This window comes from Ischnura elegans, chromosome 9 (genome assembly GCF_921293095.1).
Source record: "Ischnura elegans chromosome 9, ioIscEleg1.1, whole genome shotgun sequence".
Classification (NCBI taxonomy): domain Eukaryota; kingdom Metazoa; phylum Arthropoda; class Insecta; order Odonata; family Coenagrionidae; genus Ischnura; species Ischnura elegans.
This window is the reverse complement of record NC_060254.1, coordinates 41,740,746-41,759,642: the sequence shown is the minus strand read 5'-3', so window position 1 is coordinate 41,759,642 and position 18,897 is coordinate 41,740,746. Positions and strand designations below refer to the sequence as shown.

The 18,897-nt window shown below is 40.4% G+C and overlaps 1 protein-coding gene across 1 annotated transcript in view; it reads left to right on the top strand.

Annotated features, from left to right (window-relative positions):
• Positions 1–6,268: 6,268 nt before the first annotated feature.
• Positions 6,269–18,897, top strand: part of LOC124165576 (tensin-2) — a 297,177-nt gene continuing 284,548 nt past the window's right edge. The window contains exon 1 of the mRNA XM_046543032.1: positions 6,269–6,708. The gene's annotated coding sequence lies outside the window, so the exon portion shown is untranslated. The remainder of the gene's footprint in view (positions 6,709–18,897) is intronic.

Sequence of the window (18,897 nt, the reverse complement as noted above, 5' to 3'; positions counted from 1 at the left end):
AAATTAGTAATAGAAAGAATTAATAGAAATGTTAAATTGTGAGTACTTAAAATTTATTTTTCATGACATTACCTTGCATTGATTGTATAAATAATCTCAGTTTCAATAGCATTGTGTAATCATTCTGGAAATGTAGATTTGATGTGTGTGTACATTATATAAGTTGGGAAAATGTGAATCGTTTTCATTCTTAATACCTCTTTCGATGATTTCTTTTAATGCAGCTGTTATCGATGGTGCGTGCAACTCTCATGAAAAGTACATTTACCGCGTATTAGCAGTATTAGCCTGTGGTTTCTGTCGTACTACTTATCTTATTTTTGGTCGAGGGATAATATTTCAGATTTGCCAGCACCTGAAAGTGATCAGACATCCGCAAATCCCTTGGATTATATCCATTGCACTGTTTTCGTGGAAGTTTATTCGGAAATTATTTGCAAAATCTCTTTCGTTTTTATCTTTCATATGGTATTTTACTTCCTTAAATCTCAAATTATTCCTTTGGTGAGTAGGCAAGCATCGTTATAAAATAGCCTTTAACGGTAATAATGGTACTTCCGGAAATTATTCACCCTGTTCAACGATTAAATATGCCTATTCCATACCCGCAAAACGTCCCTAGGATAGAATCATTTTTTTAGGTTTGCTGAGCCCTGCCATTATTATTATCACTTGATCGAGACTCAGGAGATTAAAAACATTAACATACGTCACTTCATAAGAAGTATTTCACTTCGGCCTTGGTAAGAAGCCGTTTGCGTTTCTGATATTATATTTGTTAATAGTGTTTGAAAGCAAGGAATAACATCTATATTCTTATAAGGCCGTGGAAACATGCCGATGGGCTCAGGGGCAATGGTGCGTACGTAGCTTCTATGACAACTTATATTAACGTTTACCACAAGATAGCTTTAAATAATTATTTCCTTAAAAATATTTTTCCTCACTACATAAGGTTTTAGCTGCTGACAATCTTTCGTTATGGCTGTAACTGATTTTACAAAGGTATGGAAGCAGACGAAGCTGAAATCCAACGCCTTCCATTTGATTAATACTCACGTATGAGAACGATTTCTAGGTATTTTTCGCTATAAGATGTTAAGTGCATATGAACTTGTTAATTAGTAACCACTGTCGATATGTTTATATTCATTTTTGCCGTAAATTAGTTCATAATTACTGAAGTATCGTATACAGATACCTAGGAAACTTGCCCTTCAGGATAGGTGGCGCCCCTACCGGCCTCAACGGGAAACGGCTTCATTAAATGACCATGTCTGAACGGAGAGTGTCCAGACCTTCTCATATTCTAAGACCGTGGTGGAGAGTGAGATTGGAAGTTTGTTGATGTTTCAATTTCTGGTTTAAAAATTTGTTTCAGCCTATTTATTTCATTTTCTACGTAATGGTAATGTGAAATAACATTAACTGATTCTAAATCATTAGTGATGAGTGGGAAGTGAGACGCGAAGAATTCTTTCGAACGTCAACGAGTGCAAATTCTTTTGGTGTGTGCAGAGAGATTGGAAAACTGATTATCATTATTTACTAGAGTTACGTTATAGTGTTTTAAATTAAGTGTGAGTCAAGCTTTTCATTGAACCAGTTGATTCAGAATGGATTATAAGTGTCATAAAGACAGCTCGTGAAATGTGAAGTGAAATGTTGTGTGCGTTGTAGTGCTATTTGTGATATGATGGGCAATAAATAAGTAAAACAAGTTACGTTAACTATGCTTTGTTTTTTACATTAACCACCTCTAGTAAAGTATATGCCGTATATTTCCGCACGCTGTCAATATTTGAAATATTTAAATGTAGCGAAGCAGATTGTTGTTTCCTTGACTAACATTTTAGGAGTTGCAAACATATGTTACTAATTGCTCGCACGTAGGTGTTTGTAACGTAATAAATGTGTATCATTCACACATTTATCTCAACGTTATTTTCTTAACGTTTCATTTCTGCATTGCAAAAGTTTTCGTTTCTACTCCGACATCGAGGTGTATTTCTGCTTTCCGAATAAGATATGTATAATACTGACGTTGCTAGTTTTGTTTTTCCATACTAATCACGCATACACTAATGGAAACAAATATCGGAAGTGCAAACAATACGCAATGTATGTGATCAATAAATATACGGCCGTTTGTAAAGCAATAACTGCATCTCAAACATACAAATGCTTCGGTATTAGGTACTCATAAATCTACCCTTTCCCAAAGGTATTGCATAATTTTTGTGTACAGCTATCAAAAAATATGTCTGAGATGCGATATCACATCGAATTATCCATTATGAAGTAAAAATTTCAATGCATTTTGCTGAATCAATTTCTTTTGTTTGATAGTGTTACGAATTTTGCGCGCCGCGGAGGAGTCAGATGCAGTGTTGTCAAGCGTAGCCTAGCGGGTTGAACCCAAACCGCTACCGAGTATCGGCTGCCGAGCTGGCTAGTAGCATACTAAGTTAGTAGCTCTTAGTAGGTCACGTAATACAATCCATGAATACCATATCTTAGTAGGCGACTAAAAGGTCTTAGTAACCGACTAAGTTAGTCGCCCTACTAGCGTGTTTTAGCGGAAATCTATGAATACGGCCGAAGGAGACTTGGGTATTAAATTTCTCCAAGAAAAATCAAATAATAAATTAAAAGATAGCAATTAAATGAAACTTATTAATAATGGGTATGATCCGAAGTACATGTAAAAGTATTATTTTATTTGTAGTAAGTTCGTGAGAAATGGATCCTGCACTCGATAGGGATATTAGGAAGAAGATAGTGTTGGCAAAGGGTGTGTTCTATTGCAGGTGAGGTCGATGGTAACTTGTGAAAAAGTTCAAAGAAAATATTCCACAAGATCTAAGAGTTGTTGTGTTATAGTTGCACATACGTGACCCTTGGAGAAGAGCATGGTATGAATTTTTAGAGATATGGTCAAACTGGATAGTGGAGAAAGTGCATTAGACGGAGAAGGAAACGAATAAAGCAGTGTTAAAAATGTATGGCTGAAGAGGAAATATTTTAGACGAGATTCGAAGGTGGCGGATTAGGTGGTTAGAAGGGGGAAAATATATGTAAAAAATTCGTAATGCAATGAAAAGCGTTAAGTCTATAACGCAAGATACATGATTCTTACGAGACCGACTAGTACTCTAGTAGTGCCCTATTATGCTAGTGATTAGTCGACGGCAGATAGATTCTACTTTAAGCTAATGGAGAACTAGTTTTGAGTCAATGATGTATTCAAGTTGCTATGCGAGTATAGTGGCAATGATTTTTGGCATCTGTTATGCTGGTTCTATCTCACACGATAATGGTGAGCTATCACGCAAGTGATTCTACTAAAACTTATGAATGATATATCATCGTGTGATAGGGGTTTCAGTTAGGCGAGGTAGGATCAGGAAGAAAACAGGGTTAATGGAGGATATGAAGAGTTGTTCAAAACATCCAGTTGTAGAAATGATATTATTCTGTTATTTGAATTTTCAATTTTTTTGTCAAACGTTTCGCATCTTTTTTAAGGCGCTATCTAACTACTTCCGTTACTCGTTACTATCCTGAATTAGAGATATATTTATACTTCTTTACTCAACGAATGGATTTTCTCATAGTTGGTTGTTGCTTTTAATAAAAATCTAAATAATTATATATTTTTCCCTTAAAAACAAAACATTTTTACATTACCATCGTTGCTAAACAATATTTACCATCATCAACACTCAGACCTATGTGCTCTGAAATAATTCTCTCAAATTTTATCACTTTTAGCGGCCGACTATAGAAATTACATTTCCAAAATAGTTCTCTCCCCGTAACACCAATATACCTAGGATGAGAATAGCAAAAATAGTCCCAGTCAGAAACGTAGCCGAGTCCGTGGCATCTCATTACCTGACGCGTGGAGAAGTTCTACTTTCGTTTGTTTCGTGGAGAAGTTCCACCCTAATTTCGCTTGTTGCAGGTGACATCGATACTCGAATCTTTCATAGCAGTTTATTTACATTTAAATTTTATCTCAATGGAGCGTCCAAAATTTTGCATTTCTAACTGATAAAAATGTCGTAGTTGTACATTAAAATTTCTAAACAGCCTATTCCGGCAGTAAAATTTGTGGGAATAAATCTGCGGAAAGTTAGTTTTGAAAGATTTGATGCACTCCCGGGGTATGAGTCTTGATTCTTCTCGCGTTTCCTGACGATTGGGGTCATCCACAGTGGTCTACGCTTTCGTAGTAGATTATCTTACGATCTTTTGGGCTGATTAATGATGAGAAGATAGAACGGCGAGAAAGACTCCAACCGAAACGTTTAGACGTCATAATGGAATGTAGGATGCTATATGCAATATACTTAGTTTTGTTGAATTAACCAGACGTCGCTTTCAAGTAGGTTACGCGTCTTACCTTGGTCTATCTGTAAGAGTTACTGTTGAGCTGAGGATTTTGCACACTCTTCTTATTGCCTAAGTTGAAGGAAGTATTGAGCATATTTAAATCTGAAATATGAACACAACAATAACGTTGATTACACCAAGTTACCCAAAATTTATGAAGACATCATATTGTATATAAATTGTCATTCCAGAAGATATTTTAAAAAATCTGGAGTGCTACTGAAAATGATAACCGTGCTCACAAATTTCGTAACGCGTAAATATCAGGACAGAATTTTGATTGATGATCACGGCCTCATAAATCCAAATTATTTTCCGAGATGCAAATTGACAAGCCTTTACTTACTTTCTCCTCTCCCGTTGAAATTCAACTGGACTTTTCGCTAGTTCATTTCAAGAAGGGATGGGTGTTATGGGATCAAACGTTCACCTCACTCATGAAAATGCTAGAGAAATATAATATAACGCCTACCCCATCCAAATAACCTCCACGTGAAGTACATTATCCTGTCTGAGTATACCCCATGAAATATTTTTCTGACTGCGGACTAACATAAATTTTCTTCGAATGAAATGAGATTAGTCAGTTTTAATCAAAGCATAGTTTTTTTGTTCCATTAAAAAATCCTTATAATTACGAAAGTGTATCAGTTTTATTGGTGTGAACCACATAGATTAAGGAATCGTATTGGAAGGCTTTCTTCCGGCGGCGCAAAGGGCAGGCACGTAGACTTTGGGGGGTCCGCCCCCCTAGAATTGTTTTCATTTGTGGCGACTATCCGCGATGTATCTGCCGAGGAGACTACTTGCCTAGGGGCAATGTGACATTCCATTTTTCGATGTAGTCACATTTCGTATTGCATGTCAATATATAATATTTCGTGCGAGCGAGTTTTGACATGAAATGCTGTGGTGGAGGGTGTTAACTAGACTGTACATATGGAGAGGGAGCAAAGAAGGTATCACTAGCCGATTGGCCAGGTCGGAGGTTGGACAATTGTGTACGGCTGTATTTGCCCCGCCATTAATTAAATTTTCTGCTTTCTACATCAACATAATACCCCGCAAGGTAATACTATAAAAGCCTGTGGCATGGGGTGTTAGGACACCAGCCGTTTACGCATAAAAAGCAGATGCTCGAACAACTTTACGAATAACATTTATTGAAGTCCTTTATGGATCGGGGGAAAAACGAATTCCCATATTTATGCAGACTAAATATATAACTTAAATGAAGTGCATGGCTTTCCAATGCGTGCGAATCGAAAACCAAATATCAGCATAGGCAGAAAACCCGCATACCACCTAATCTCCCCCCGAATCAAATTGCTGGCTACGTGCCTGGCGAGGGGAACCTTTGATTCCTATCCTCCTCCCACTACACCTTCCTCTACTTCCCTCCCATTCAAGTCTCCAGCGCTCGCGCGTTCTTGCGCTCCGTAGAGGTGGAGACCCGAGGGCCTTCAGGTCCCGTCCTCTCCGTGGTTGTGTTGTTGCGTCGCCTGGGCGAACTACGATTGACTGCGGCTTCGTATACACGCTTTGGGATGGGTGTCGGTGGGGGAGGGGAGTGGAAGATCGTGGTGGTATGAGTGTAGGGTGCTGGTAGGAGGGTGGGGGTTTTAGAAGTTGATGGTTGGGGAAGGGGAGAGAGGGGGGGGAAGGAATGGAAGGCGGTAGTAGGGGAAGTTAAGGGTTTCCCACCACTGGGGGCACTCAGTTCCCTCCCGCGCCTCCCTCAACAGCTTTACGGAGCCCACCCTAGTCTTCTCTTCCCTCCCCTCCACTCCCCCACCCCCTCCCCAGCACTTCCCCCCTCCCTCCTGCCAGCTCTCTCGAAACCTCCTCCTCTTCTTCCTTCCACTCTTCATTCGTCCCTACCAGGCCGGCCTCTGCTGACGCAGGACATAACTCCCCTTCGCGTGCTCTCGCTCCGTTCCCGACGCAACGCTTTTGCGTTTCCGCCGCACATAGCCTCGGATCTTGCTCTCGTGTACATACACGCGCGGAAGTGTTGTCACATCGCTGCTGGTGGGACGGGTGGTCATGAGGTCCTCCGCCTCAGGCGGGCGGTAGCTCTCTCTAACCCCCCGCCCTGCGCGGGACGCTCGGTCTGCCGAGTTCCCTCGTGAGAGTGTCAAAAGCGTGCCGTCGCGGTTTCGAGTGCCTTTTTTTTCACCCCGGTTCCGATGCGGGTGGTGGCGGTATCCTCTCGCTCTTCCGCCGGCGACTACGAGAGCCTTCCTTCGCGGGCTTCCAGCGGTGGCCGTCGGGAGTCATGCGGCAGCGTGCTCTTGGTGTATCGCTGAGGTATGTGGGCCCCTCCCACCGGTGAACTCCGAGCCTCACCTCTTGGCTTTGACTTCCACCTCGCCTCTTCCGAGCGGGCACGGGCCCACGGCCTTCAGTGGGCCCTCCAAATCCCCGCTCGCCACCCCTTCCACACAGCGGTCGGCTTAGAGCCACCCTTTCCTCTCGTGTTGTTCTTTTTTTATTCTTCATCCCTTTCTTTGGCTCCCCGCCGTGCCCGTATGCCAAGGAGGGTTCACCCTGCTCAGCCAGGGGTCCCTACATGCCCGCTTTCTCGCCCTCCCTTTTGTATTTCGACTGTGGTAAATGGGACGTCGTTACGACTCCACTCGTAAAAATGAAACCGAGACAACTCACGTGAGGTTCTCCACGGATCGTAGTCGTGGGTCGGCCAGGCCGGTGTCTGATGTGGTGGTCCGCGTAATGGTTCTTCATTGAGCCTTTGGCGGGCTGTGAGGTTTCAATGAATCCATCGGGGATATGCCTCGTGTGATATGGTGCGAGGTCTCTAAACCTATTGTTGGTTACCCTTCAGTGACTTTAACATCTACATAGTGAGACTTCCCTTTTGACCTCACCGAGACATCTGGGTGAGAGTGTTAACTAAACTGTTAAGGCACCAACGGAGAGGGAGCTGAGGAGATCTCACTGGTCGTAAATTTGGACGAGTGCGTAATGCTCTATTTACGATGGACGTTTTTGCTAGTAATTTCTTGCAAGCGACTTTCGACATGAAATGCAGTGGTGGAGGGTGTTAACTAAAATGAACAAATGAAGAGGCTGCTGAGAAAGTATCACTAGCCGACGAGTGAGGTCGGACGAGTGTGAACGACTGCATTTGCGCTGACATTTTTTGTGCATGTTTCCCTCTGCAATCAACTTCCCACCTGAATTTCGGAATTATTAATCTTTGCCAACAGAAACTTGGGTGTATTAATGGTAGTTGACATGAGCAAATCGTTAAAAAAATCCGAAAACGTTTAGATCAACTTCCATTATTTCATATGAAATGAATCGGTGAAAAAAATTGAAAGTGTAAATCCACCTTGATATCTGCGAATTTTCTTTTGATTGGCGCTAATTGTAAGTCCCGCAGCTATCTTCTCTAAAATTGCGTGTTTGCATCCCTCAACGTTTCCATCAGTTGACTGGGATAGTTTCGTACCGAGAAAAAATGCCAAAGGGAGGGCGTGACTTGAGTCCACCTTTTCGTCTTACGTGCCTGCTATTGTCATTTCATGGGGAAAAAGCGGTCGCCGAAGTGTCAAGGCACCGGCTAGGCATACCTCTCTGAGGAGTGGTTACAGGTGTTGTGTGCTGAGAGAGGCTTTATCTTAAAACGTAGAGCTATACGTGTTATTTGGGCGTCCAAATACATGGCGCTTGACGAAAATATCGGTAGAAAATATCGTGAAGCGCTCTGATTACGTGATATGCTCCTCGGAATATTTTCACAACAAAGAAATTTGAAGAGTCACTTTAGGGGAAAATATAACCGTAACCTCTCGATCCCTTCATCCAAATACGGTCATGCCCGTCGAGCTGATTAGGGTTTTTCGCGTGGCTTCCTCGAGTGCCTATGGGCGTCCCTGTAAATTCAGTCTCTGAAGAATGGTGAATATTAAATGAATCGCCCGAGTGAGTAATGAGGAAGTGCTAAGAAAAGTGGGAGAAAAGAAAGTCTTCCAAAAGCCGTAAGGAGAAGACAACTTGGTTGACAACATTATGGGGTATAATGACCTGATGAAAACCATCGGAGAAGGGCAAGGGACGGCCCCAAATGAGTTATATAGGACAGGTTACATAGGATATTAGAGAGTAGAAATTTGTCACCAGAAAAAGGCTGGCGGATAGGAGTGGAGAACTGCGTCAAACCAATCGAAGTATTGTTGACTTATGATGATGAATGTGAATGACTATGAAACAGTGTTCCTTTGGGTTTAGAATTTTTGGCCTTACTAATTGTAGATCTTGAGGTATCGAAAGCGTGAGAGTTAAATACGCTTTAAAAGTATACGATTTTTACCTTTTACCTTTTTTATTAGTATTACCATAGGATTTCAGGGTCAAATTTTACATTTTATTCTTCATTGTTTAAGTTTTCAAGGCTAGTTTTGCGCTCCTTAGGTATATCACGCGTCGAGGACCTCAGCACCCTTTGCAGACACGCTTATGGTCATGTGACAATCACTGTTGATCTATGTCAAAGCACATTCTCTGTAGGTGTCCGTCAATAAGCCACTCTTTGATTGATCACCTCCTTTATGAGAACTAAAAGGTGATGTTGTACCGAAAAAAAAAACGGCTTAATGTTTCAAGTCGTGTTGATTCGTGTGAAAGGGCTGTATCCCTCGTTTTATCTCGTTCATCTCTTGTTTGGTTCTTTTGGTGAAAACAGGGGATGGGTGTTGATTCGTATAGACGATCGACTGTATTTTAATTAGCTCCGTTGAAATTGCCAACTCATGCTCGTCTACAAGTTGCTTGTCATTTTCTCTCTGAAAAAAGTATCACGTTTCCCTTGAAATATGTGGCCGACGTGTAATGCTTCACCGTGTAAAAGGCCTTTGTCTCTTGTATCATCGTCTTCATATCGGTTCCTTTCGTATTAGTAAAACCGTGACTGCTTTACGTTATCAAAGGGTAAATCATGCATGCACGGTAGAAAGCGAAGATCGTATGATTACTATGCAGCGGGGAAATATTGAAAATATTCAGTTTTATAAAATGTATAGCGTTATTGGACTGAGACTAAATAGTTTTTTTTTCAATCTTAATGTTATTAACTATGTAAAAGAGAATTCTTTTCTATCCAACTCATGGAATTGAAATGGTTTGCTTCCTTAGATTCAAAGGATCTTTTTAAATACGAATGAAACGAGTTAGGTGGGTAGCGTTGAGTGGAGTGAAAGATTAAAGTTACTTAAAAACCTGTAAAATAGCGTTCGATTTGTCGACAACTTAATAGGCATTTGCGGTATTGAGCAGCGTTCGAAGTCAGGAAAGCTAGTATCGAAGGGACGAAAGAGAAAAACTTGATTCATGCGTTATGAGAAAGGACAGTGTGGAATTTGCTTGGCCGTCCCCTTCGATCCACTCGTTACTGTACTGATAGCTATTTCCTTGGGGTACTTCATTAGGGATGAGGTTTCGAATACAAAAAAATATCAAGTCTTCCTATCCGCATTTGAAGGCAGTTCAAAAGATAACATCGCCTACCTAATGCCCTTTAATTCTACAATAGATGTTAATGATGATGATGTTCCAAATTTTGGGGATACCATCATAGTTACTTTTAAACGTTTGAGGGGGTATAAGTGTCCTTAATTAGGTCTAAGTTATCCGTCATATGAACACATTTTTATTACGCAAGTATTCGAGTAGAATTCTTTCTCATTTAAAACGAAATCTTCCGTCTTCAGAAAAATTATCCTGGAGGTCGTTAGCTATAGAGATTAATTTTTCTGCCTCCCTGTCGTTCCCTGTTATTTTCTCGGATAAAACATTATGCCGTTTTTGGGTTACGCAAAATTCTTTGATATCATCAGAAAATCTTGAAAATTATTTAAAAAATATCTCCGTATGGGGCATCTGGAAAGATGTCGTGGAATAGCTACTTCATGTGAAGAATAGAAAAACCGCTGTCACCCTTTGCTATAATCCTTTAATTTAGACAGGTTTAACACCTTGAAGCATCAAGGCAGACGCAGAAATACATAAGTGTGGACATTAATGAGAGTTTTTTTCTTCCTTTGCGTCGTCTGAAAATATTTCGCCCTGAAACTTGACAAAGGGCGAGGATTATCATGAGGGACTTATTAGCGGTGTAACAACGGGTTAAAAATAAGTTAATTAGCTTGACACACTTCCTGTCGTGTTTGGATCTCCATCAGCAGTGCCTAATTGGTCCTTGCCGGTGCATACTCTAGCCACTTATCACAACTATTTCTCCAATTTTGAGATCGTAATCCTACCTACCATAGTGATTGTGAAATAGTAATTTATTCACCCTCGAAATGACTCGTCGGGTTTCAAAGTGTCTGATATTATTTCAACTTAAAAATATTTTGAAGAATACCTACATCGGAGATTATAATCTATCAATCAATATTGAATGATAACCAAATAAGCCGCTTAGTCTACGAGTCGCAACGCGTGTATAAGTTAGTCCTTCCTCCTGAATATCCCATTCACATATTATTTTATTTTTATTTTTTATTGCCAGATTTTCCCTTATTTTGTGATCCTTTAAGGCAATTTGTTCTTGGTGATAATAATACTTAAATCTATTAAATGGCTGTAACCAAATTCCACAAAGCTAAGCCTGATAAGTTTGTATTTAATAATAGTTACTTACAATGGAAAAATTGGAAGGATCTAAATATAAGTAAATAAAAGATGGATAGCTAATGAGAAAGAGTAATGTTGATAAATTTATTTTCATTCGTAAACGGAAGTTAATTCCTTAGATGTCGTTGACGTCTTTAAAAAATACTTCACCTTCAAACGAGTATAAAACATTAAATTACCTCGGGGATGGTAGGTAGAATACTACTACGGGCTTACTAAAAGTTAATCAATGGATAAGAAGTACGCTTGTTAGTCTAACGCACTGGTTTACGTGCCATGAGCGTCACCAGTGGTGAATAAAATGCAAGTTAAGTCTCTGAATGCATTTGAGATTCTCTCAAATATTTCATCTCGAAACTTGTTACAAATATTGAATTACCTCGGTCGGTATCGTTATAATATTATTATTACTGGAATAATGATAGATTAAATAATAGAGTTGTATTTTTCCAGTCGGGTGCGTTAGAGAATGCCTTCCAAGTGTAACTAATCAGAGTAGCGCTTAAGATTATGCTAGGTCGATTTGAGGCAGTTAAGTTACTCCTAACGCGCGCGTAAGTTTTAACTTTTAAGGCCTGTTTACACGGTAAATTAACTTGGTCAAGTTAATTTGTAACTAACTGTATGAACGCGAGAACGGACGCATTTATGCACCGTATAACCACCTATCTTATACGAATGCACGAACAGAAAAAAAACCGATGGTGATCGGGTTTGTGTGATGGCTGGAGTGGCTGGAGATGGCTTCCTGCCCAGTCGGTCCGGTTCAAATCCCGGCGGTGGCAGAGATTTTTCAGAGACTGCCCGATCCCTGCTTGAGTGCCTTGTGGATAGTACTTCAAGTGCAGCACTTCGTCCGTCGGATAGAACATTAAGCCGTGGTCCCCTTGGCGCCTTTCGTTAAGAGCAGGCTAATGCCGACGCCGGGTTTCTTTCCACCCTTCGTTACCTACCCTTCCCTTATGGCGCAAATGACCTTAGCTGTCAGTCGTCTCCTCCAAATACCATACCCTAGAGCATGTTCTAATTCGGTTCGTTCATTTGTATTTGTTATGTTCCGGTTCACCAAAATCGTTCTTGGAATCACACATTAACTCTTACATGTTTATGTATTGTGTAACAATGTATTTATAGGTTAACGACTGATGTCCTAACACCTTCCGCAGCGCATCTATTTAGGCGGCTTGCGGGGTAATATTTAAATGTGCGACGGGACTTATTAAAAGTGAATCAATGGATAAGGTATACTCTAATTAGCTTGACGCACTGCCTGTAGTGTCGAGAGCGTCACCATGCGTGTATGGATCGATCCCCGCCCGTGCATACGGCCTCAATGTTTTCTCACGGACCAATAACGGACGGAGCCTTCCTAAAACGATTCCCGTAACTTATTCCTGCCGCGTGTTGTTGTCCGAGCGGGTCTCTAGAGGCACGTTGCGCGCTGTCCGACGTAGCAGCAGCAGCAGCCAGCGCTGCTCCTCTTTCCTTCCAAGGATTCCGAGAATGTCCCGTGGGAAGGGGTTGGAAGGGAGTGGGGAGAAGTCCGCCCGCGTCCATCTTCCGTCTGACTCTCGGACAGAATAGGTTCGATCGAACCCCTGACAGGTCACGTCTCATCTTGTCTTATCTATTATGTGATGATATTACAGTGAACTTGACCAAGCGGCCGTCTACGTAAACGGTCAATTTTACCCGGGACCGATCGTATTTCTCGTGCAAACAATGTGAAGTCCACCTCTTTTCAGTGGTCACCACTCTAATCATATTTTTTTTTGGCCAATAGCATATCCCCGACTTTTAATTCCGCAAAATACTTAGTTGGAACATTGTTTGGGATTACTCTCTTCCAATATAGAGACTCAAAGTTCTAAATTGCGTTCTTAGTAACTAAAATATTAGACAGTACAACTTTCCCTCTAAGGCCGGCAACCATTACTGCTTCAATTATATCCCCGGATATAAAATTTATGATTAAAATATTAGATCTGTATCCAAAAAGCCAAAAGCCATTTAATAAGTTCTTTATTGTACGAGGTTGAAACTAAAGTCACTGCTTACACGTTCGGTGTCTATCTATAACCGCGTCTTATCTATTATGTGATGATATTGCGGCGAACTTGACCAAACAACCATCTCCGTAAGCAATCAATTTTAACCTGGAACCGAACGCATTTCCCGTGAAAACAATGTAAATTTCACCTCTTTTCAGTGGTTACCACTGTCTACGACCATTGGTCATATTTTTTTTTACCAACAGTCAGTCCTCAATTTCTTCTTCCAAAAAATATTTCATTGGAATATTTATTTGAGATTGCTTTCGTCTAATATAGAAACTCAACGTTATAAAGTACTTTTTTAATAGCTCGAACATTAAACAATATATACTTCCCTATAAGGCCGGCTTCTGTTTCAATAATGCCCGTGGAAATAAAATTTATGCTATTAATTTAGAACTCCAGCCAGAAAGCCAAAAGCCATTTATTTAAGTCCTATATTGCTCGAGGCTAAAACTAAAGTCTCTTCTTACACGTTCGGTGTAAGCAGTCACTTTTCCATGGAACCGAACGTATTTCCCGTGCAAATAATGTAAAGTCCACTTTTTTTCTGTGGACACTACTCTCTACGTCCATGGGCCATATTTTTTTCGGCCTACACCGAACCGCTGACCTTTACTTACGCAAAACACTTCCTTTGAATTATGTTTGGGATTGATTTCTTATAATATAGAAACTCGACGTTCTTCAGTGTGTTCATATTAGCTCGAAATTTTCACAATACAGCCTTACCTATAAGGCTGGTAGGTTTTATTGCTTCAATACAATAATTCCCCCTGGAAATGAAGTTTATGCTTGAAATTAAAATTTTAGGCTCCAGCCAGAAAGCCAAAAGCCATTTATTTAAGTCCTATTATATGGGGGTAAAACTGCTGTTTTTTCCCCGTACAATAAGTATAAGTCACCGCTTTAAAGTTCGGTGAAACATCTCTCTTATTTTATTATTCTGTCGCACCTGGAAATAGCTGTGAGTTGTTCGTCTCTCCCCGAATGGGTAGTTACCGCGTGCCGCGAGTGTTTACTGTTTTGTTTCCGCGAACCCGTTCGATGTATTGGCGCCCCGATTTTGTTTTGACTACCTTTCGCGCCCTGCCTCAACACAATGCACTATTTGAGCACTCTTATTCCTAGGCTCGTTAAATGGTTCAAATTCTTGAGAAACGTCCTCGGTGGTATCGACTATATTTATTACAAGAGAGGATCCTCCAGTCGGCCACAAAAATTTGTTGTCACCCATCCTCCGCGCATTTAAATGGGTTTTCATATGATGATCGGTTGTATATGGTCAAATGATGGCAAGTTATCTAGTTCAGAGGTCTAGTTAATCACACTGGCATGGAAAACCTACAATGGTTATCATTAATTGTAATTACCTTAATCGGAAATAATAAAGCACTATTATAATAAAAGGTTTTAGAAAATCATCGATAATAAATATTCTAAGAGAATCGTTAATTAACCTGACAGTCATCTGCAACAGACTAGTATCGACATATTACAACCGCCGGTAATGAATGACCTGAATGACCGTAGGCTCTCCCGGCGAACTAGAAGATACATTTTTCGAGCAACCTTCTTCGGCCATCGACTCTATTTCTATTCAAAAGAATACATGTGACCTATATGGCGATGATATGTTTTATTGGCGTTACAGTATGTAAATTCAAATCAAAAGAATACCCCTTTCCTTAAAAAGGAGACTGTAATGCCTGCAAAACTTGTCGAACTCGACCTTAATCCATCACGGTGGAGACCCCAGAAGGCCAATTGGAAAAAAATACCCCCAGATATGCAGGTTGCTTCATTTCCATCTAGCATTTTCTTATTTTACGTCTTCAATTACATATTTCACAGGTTTTAATTCACCTATAAAACAAATTCATTCTGCACCACAACTAATTTTTAGCACAACATCTTCCCGACGACCGATCGACTGTGTAATTCTAAGTGCCAAAATATTATAAAATGTAATTTCTATAGACATAAAATGTTCACATTTTCGCCGGGTCGTGCCCCTTCTCCCCCAACACATTGTCCTGGCTACGCCCCTGGGATCTTGTAGCATATAAAGTGTATATCTTGATGGAGGAGGGCGGGGTGTTTCGTTATTCTTGACATTATTTTCCGATGTATACAATCTAAATTGCAGCATAGGAAAAGAGAATCCGACGAACGTAGATTATGACAATTGACTACGGAGCAGACCTATGCTTTGTACATTTCCGGGACCGGCTTGTGCTGGATTGTCTTCTCTCTCTCCATCGAGTTTGTGTACTATATCTTACCCCTTTTGAGTGCGAGGTTCCGAGTGGCTATAGAGTCTTAAGAATGCCTGGAGACCGTAGTGGAAACCCGAGACATTGACTCCACACGAGTGTAAAACTTCGAGAGTTCCCTTTCAGCTGTCATCGCGGCGTTCTCAGACGGGGGGGAGCAGCTGTTTTTCGAATTGCGGTGCGCAGTAAATTCTCCAAGTCGCGTTACGTCTCCGCTCTCCTCCGGCGACATGTGCTGTACTCGGGACGGGATAGCTGTATGAAAGAGATCCTCCCTCGCGGAAGAGCTTGGTGAACCCTTTTTTTCTGTGTCTCTTCTTTTTAAGTTATCATACGTGATCGGAATGGACCGAGACGTAGACTCACGGAAGGTTAATCCAGTTCAGGAAAACAATGCGCCAAAATAGGCAGGTTGCTTTGTTTTTCTCCATCTCGTGCATTCTTACTTTACGTCTTCAGTTAACCTAGGTTGGAACAGGGCCGGTTCTAGACATTTTTATAGTGTAAGCGGACATCATTCCGCAGGTAGTAGGGATTATCTCTGGATACATTGTAAAATAAATACAAATAATTTGGGAATATGGGTCGAGACTTAAATATCAGCGTGAACTTATTACGTGCTTGCTTTTTTGTATTGAATGTGATATTTTTAGAGCTTAAAAACCAATTATACGTATGTATAAAAATTCAGAGTAAAAAATGAAAGTAAATCAATAAATATAGCACAAATCAGCTTTCAAGATTGATAAGTACTGAACATTGGACTGAGCGCTTTGGCGCCCTACGCGGCTGCGTACTTTTCATACTGCTTAAACCGGCCCTGGGTTGGATCCATTAGCACGTGCAGATTATATCTCCGGGGTATAGGGACCAATACTAAATTAAGGTTAGATTAAGTAAGGTCACCCTAACATATTTTATCTTTGAAATAGATGTTTAATTTTAAAAAAATAGGAGGCATGGTAGTGTTCCTAGATGGCTAAGAAATAGTAAGTGCTACGATAGCTCCAAGCGGCGGGTGGTACACTATAACGCTTAAAATTTTTTCTGATATCAGGGGAGAAGGTTGGCCCCCCTTTAAATGATGGAAAAATTATGATTAAAATCGAAAATACAATTTTTATGGCCTAAGATCGAGGAAATCGACATGGAGCCATCGTATTCCAGTTTCGATCAAACTCGATTTTTCAACTTCGATCTTGAACATTTCGTTTGATCAGAGCAGCGTCACTCCCGGCCTTAGATACCGTCCTCCGTCCCATGTGAAGACTTTCCTATGAGGCCGGTTAAATTGGAAAGCACGCCCTAGTTCATCAAAAAAGCAACTCATTTGATGCAAAATTTGATCTTCCTTAAGAATTTTAGTTAATTCGAATTTTCCAAGTGGTGATCCCAAAATTTTAATGTGTATTCATTTGTAAATGTTTAATACTAACAGTTCAAGCATGTATTCTGAGTAGATATCTTTCTTCTAATTAAATGTGTATTGTGAGTAGTGTTTTTGGAATGATTAATAAACATGTTTTGTGTAAATTTTTTTGAAGAGCCGTTGAATTTTTCGATTAATCGATATTTTTGTTTAAATTTCGATTTTGTTGGGAAGGCGTGCTTTTCACTTCAATTAAAATCGTTTTCGACCGACATTTTTCCATTAGAACCCCCCTGAATCTCCAACTTGCAAGCGCCTCTGAAAAAAACACAAGATAAATTTAAAAAAATAGATCGTGGAGAAAAAATATCCAAGGTGAAATTGCCATTGTTTCCGTGGATAATAAAATTCAAGGTGACTACTCTGGAAAAGCTGGAAAGTCATAGAATCATAATCATTGTCGCGTGGAAGTCATGGAATGTTAGGGTAAATCGCAAAAAAAAAAAAAACTGGCCGGATTCTTTGCGGTTCCTGAGGCTTGCGTTGTACCAAGAGGACTAATTACGTCGAAAATAAATTCATGGCCGCATTTATATTGCTACCAAACCATTGGCCAAAATATGTAAACTCCTCAAACGCTTGATTTATGTAACATGTAGAATAAAATCCATGTTCTCGACATGATGTTTGCGGTCTAATTATTAATTTTATTCCTAGCTCATAAATCAGGAATTCATTTTCGTCAGAGGCGTGTAAGGAGCAGCACAATCCGTAGATATCGACTATTAATGCGACTTAAAGAGTAGTCCATATCGGTGAAAAATCGCTCTCTGTCTAACACCTTTTCAGGTCACTTTTGAGATTATATGTAGATTTCGAACCCTCTTCTGTCATCACTCTATTCTCTCGGCTACCTCTTTACGGCCACTTGCAAGGCGTGACGGCATCTACGAGCCCGAATGTTTTTCCTAGGAATACATTTAAATTTGGATGACCGCTTCGGATTCCAAAACTCTCCTATAACGTATTCATCTCACCCGGAGATTCTCATCCAGAATTTATATTCATGCTTGCGCGGGGGCATTCTTGATTATATTCCGGGCGTGGAGTGACCATTCGTATGATGTTTTACTGGGTGGTGCGACTTTGATCAAAATATTCGGATCGTGTCAATAGCACCCATATCGAACCCGCAGCGCTGGTCTGCTTGCATGAATATGTACGGATGCCCCGTGTGCTTCGTGTTTGCCCCGCCGATTTTCGTCCGCGGACCGCATTCTCAAGGAGGGCTGTGCCCGGCCGTTACCTTAGCGGGTGGATAATCGTGAAGGGTTATCATCGGGCGGATCACTGTATAAGCCCCCCTTCCTTTTGAAGAGTAAAATCACGCTCTTCCTTCACGACGGGGAAAAGTAATGACCGTGAATACCTCTTTCAATACTCAGGGGGCTTGTTTTATGATGCCTGGTCGTTGCGAGCATTGGATAATGCATCCTTCAACTTTAAATATTGAATATCTCTTTAGAATCAATTATTTTTAAACTTTTTTGGCTGTTTATTCTTTTGATTACTGATTCCGGCCTTTATAGGTGCAAGATTTTGACGTATGCCGGGCTTCCTTAATGGGTGATTAGGGCTACCACGGAATAATACATTCTTTTCAATATCTCGAGAATAGTATAGGGGATAATATTTACTAAATACAAGGGATATCTACTTAGCATCAGTTTTAAAAAACATGTTTCGTAAAGTATAGAAATAATTGGGATTAGTAATTCCGGCCTTTATACATTCAAGATTGTGACGAACGCCGGGCCACTTTCGTGGCTGATTGCCATTAAACCCGCCCGGACCGGATAGTGCGTCCTTCTAATTAGATCATCGGGTGCCTAACGGAGATTAACTTTTAAAACTTTTTCTTCTAGCCTGTATTTTATGAAATGACTATATTTCCTTTAAATGTAAAAAATAGTGTTACATTGAATGAATGAAAGGTTGTTATTCGTTTTATATTTTTACGATTTTTTTTACAAAAGAGGCGGTATATACTGGAGATAAATATTTCAAACTTTTCCTTACGGTCATGTATTTTTACGATTATTGTCCCCGGACTTAGCCCAACATTTTACGCGCAGAGGCC